At 34.6% G+C, this 4,335-nt stretch overlaps 1 pseudogene; it reads left to right on the top strand.

The window, feature by feature from the left end:
• Nucleotides 1–414: 414 nt before the first annotated feature.
• On the top strand, nucleotides 415–3,429 carry LOC122725794 (annotated as a pseudogene).
• The last annotated feature ends 906 nt before the right edge of the window (nucleotides 3,430–4,335 follow it).

Here is a 4,335-nt window from a genome sequence, read left to right on the forward strand (position 1 = left end):
TTGTTAATTAAAAACATTGAAAGAAAGAATAACATATAAATCCCCTGGGACAATATAAGTCCTTCATAGTCTGTCTCCAATTGATGTTGTAACCATATTTCACACTATATCTCTTTATGGTCTCTCTGCTCCAAGAAAATGGTATTAATCTGTTTTCAGTACTGTCCTTTCTTTTTCCCCTTCTGTGCATTTACACTTATCCAGTCATTCTTCAACATTCACTGTGCTGCTTTATTTTTTAGACCCCTTGGTCTTACCATCCACCTTGATTAATCCTAAGCATAACTGGTTCTTTCTGACCTGAAGTTGACCTCTCCCAAATGTACCATCTTCTCCTAGAATGTGAATTCATTGAGAGTAGGGGGATATCTGCTCTCAAAAGAAAAGATTCTCAATTTGCAATCCCAGGTCTAACATATTGCTGGACAAAACACTTGGTAAGCACTTTTACTCACTCACTCATTCATTAGTTCAGGATTCAGTTTAGTTCAAGTTCTTCCATGAATGTCACTTTATGAGCCCATCAGAAAAGATTCTAACATCTACATCTGTCAAATGATTGTATCTAACCATTTTTTTCATTTTATTAGTGTTCTAACTCACATTATAGAACTCACATTATAGTTATTTGCTTCTTTCTGTTCTAACAGTTTTCAAAAAAGGGATCTCAGTGGACCTTTATACTTCCATAAATGATTGAGGACCCCAATAATATCCTAGAATTATGTAAATAGTTTTGATCTGATGGATCCCCTTAAAGACCACTACTGTACTACATTATAAACTTCTTGAAGTCAGGAATTGTGATATTTTTCACCTTTGCATCTTCCATGCCAATATAGGGGCTTGTACATAATGGGAATTTGCTGAATTGAATGAGATAGGACCTCCTATCTACCCCTAAAAAAGAAAAAAATACTAATTTTCTTTTTTCGTTTGTTAGTGTGATGTGGTATCTGGGGCACTGATAGTATACTGAGATTGTGCTAGTGTTTTGAAGTGTCTATTCATGAGTCTTCCCTAGTGAAAATGGGCATAGTATCATTTTTGCCTAAATTGTTGATAATAGAAATCTGTTTAAATGAGACAAAGTTTCCATTTTATGACATTTTTCGATTCAAAATTCTTTAACAAATATTCCATTAACTGTATAGTCATAGAGCATCCTAAGTCTTAAAGGCCAGGTCAGAAAGCAGTGTCTAGCTTTTTGAGAATGTGGTATCTATGAAAAACATCCATTAAAAAGGATTAGTCATCTAAACAGTCAAATTAAAAACACTAACTAAAATGAGCTTGACTTTCATTTTAAGGTCAATAATCCTGGAGCTAGATGCACACAATTCTAAATGGATAATTAAATTCTTAAAATGATTTAAAAAACACATTAATTTGAAACGTCAATAATTTTTTAAAAACAAAGTCATCATTTTTTTTTACCAAAATAATATTTTGGGATAAAGGAACATTAAAAAAGTTTTATTAATGAGTTTTGTTCTTACAAAACATTTACAGTTGTCATGTTTAAAAATAATGGGATTTGGCAGATACTCAAAGGCCCCACCTGGATATTAATCTAAATTTATTGAATTAAGTGAGAGTGATTGACTTTGCTGATTAGCCTACTTCAAGTTAATTAGATTGTAACCACACCTGGCTGGCCCTTAAGAAGCTATTGTTCTCAGAAGCTAAGGACTTTGAACTCAACTTGAGACTACCTTCAAGTCCAGTGAACCAATGGATTTGGATGATGCTAACCAATCAGCTTGAAGCAGTGTGTAAGAACCACCTATGCTCCAGACCTATAAGAAACTTCCACACTCAGTTGGCTGGAGAAGTTAGTGGTTGAAGCAGGCTTGTGGTGGAGGACTTGAGGGAGAACCAGACCAGGCTGCAACTCTAGGCTAGATAGGTCTTTTCTTAACTCTTCGTGTTCTTATTTTCTAATACCTAGTATGCTTTAATAAATGCTTAATGTACAATGACTGGTGCTAAAGCTTCTAATTTAAGATGACCACACATTAGATTTTGAAGACAACACATTTAGATTTTAAACATGACACAGTTTACCTTCACTCTATGAGACACTTCTTATAAGAGAGTCAAGCAATTAACCAAAACTAAATATATAGTGACCATATTTGAAAGTACATACAACATTCCACATCTGCTGTACCAATCAACCCTCTATGTAAAAAATAAAAACAAATAATTAAATAAATAAATGATGGAATCTTTTTTCTTTTTCTCTCTCCATCTACCTCATTAGGAAAAAAAGGAGGGAAAATTTCTCATAACATACCTTTATATTTTAAAAATATTTTCCCCTATACTATAGAAAGAAATGATTGTTGAAATTTCATCAGCACTCACATTCTTTACCTGCTCAGCTTTCCATAGAGTCTGATACCTTCAGCATTTTTCCTTGCCCCCCCCCCCCCCAATTCACACTTAGCAATGTACTTTCTCCTCTTGGTACTTCTAGTTCTTTGCTGTTGATACTACCACCACCACCACCACCACCATACTTATAAATTGTTTTAAAGTTTATAAAGCATTTTATGTACATTTTCTTTTGTTATGATTATCTACAACAACCTTCGTAGGTAAGTCCTATTATTATCTTTATTGCAGAGGAATCTGAGGTTCAGAGACGTTAATTGACTTTTCCAGGGTCATTTAACTAGTAAATATTAGGAGCAGGATTCAAATCCAGATCCTCCTGATGATGCCAAGTTTAGAACAATTCCCATGATGCCTTTCTACTTAGTGTTTATGTTATTGACCCCTGTTAGACTTTAATCCAAACTGTTTCTTTTTTCATCTTTGTGTCTGCAGCATTTAACCCAATATCTTACACAAAGTAGGTGCTTAATAAATATTCATTGAATTTTAATTATTGATGAAAGTTAATGAAAATAACTCAAAATATGATGCTAGTTAATTACATCTTTTAATCATTGACTTTCCATTGTATTCATTCAGGCATGTCATTTAAATTTTAAGAATTTTCTTGCTCTTTCTCCTCGGATCTGGCGGCGGACTGTAGTATCTTCTATCATGGCAAAAATCAAGGCCAGGGATCTTCGTGGGAAGAAGAAGGAGGAGCTACTTAAACAGTTAGATGATTTAAAGGTGTAACTTTCCCAATTGAGGGTGGCTAAGGTCACTGGAGGATCTGCATCCAAGCGATCTAAGACCCGAGTTGTCCAAAAATCTATTGCCCAAGTCCTGACTGTCATCAACCAGACACAGAAAGAGAACCTCAGGAAATTCTACAAGGGCAAGAAATACAAGCCCCTGGACCTTCGGCTGAAGAAGACCTGTGCCATGCACCACATGCTTAATAAGCATCAGGAAAGCCTGAAGACCAAAAAACAGCAGAGGAAGGAACACCTGTACCCTCTTTGGAAATTTGCTCTTAAAGCATAATTTGTAGAAGTGCTAAATAAAAAGACAAATTGTTATAAAAAAAAGAATTTTCTTAATTTTCTTACTAATTCATAAACATTCTTAAAAATCCATAAACCTAACTACTTATTTAGAAAGTTATTTCTATTAATGAAATATATCAGTTAGATCAGTCCCCTTTATTCAGAAGGGGAGAGAGAACTATATACAAATAGATAGAGTGACTAGTGAATATTGGTGAGTATAGGCACTTATTACAAAGGAATCCTATGAACCTGTGTCTGGCTTCACCTGGCCTACTTACAATGAGTTTTGAAAGTCATCTTACCCAAAATAGAGTAACCAGCTCCTTTTCAGTACTTCAGCATAAAGCTATAGAACCCTATAGTATATGAGCCACCTGACTATTATCTACCCAGAGCAACCTTTTTGGGAAAAGTTGAGGGCATACCATCATTTTTCAAGGTCACTCAAAGATGGGCAACTAGTGGGTGGGAAAGGGATGGACCAAGGAATGTACATGTTCTCTTGTTCTCCCTCTATAGGAGTAAGCATGTCCATGTAGTTTGCATGTTATTCAATAAATCTTGTGGTTGGAGCAATTTATTATGAGGTTTTATGTACTTTGAAAGTCTTAACCTTACTAAAGCAATAGAAAAATAATATTTTAAGTTCAATCAAGTTGACTAACATTATTTGGGGATAAAACCTACTTTTAAATTGGGGAACATATCACACCCCCACATGTATAAATTAATATACAAGCATACCTCATTTTATCATGTTTCACTTTATTGTGCTTCATAGATATTGAGTTTCTTACAAACTGAGGGTTTGTGACAATCTTGCATTGAGCAAGGCTATCAGTACAATTTTTTTCCCAACAAGATGTGCTCATGTCATGTCTCTGTGTTATATTTTGACATT

Source organism: Dromiciops gliroides, chromosome 4 (genome assembly GCF_019393635.1).
Source record: "Dromiciops gliroides isolate mDroGli1 chromosome 4, mDroGli1.pri, whole genome shotgun sequence".
Lineage (NCBI taxonomy): Eukaryota > Metazoa > Chordata > Mammalia > Microbiotheria > Microbiotheriidae > Dromiciops > Dromiciops gliroides.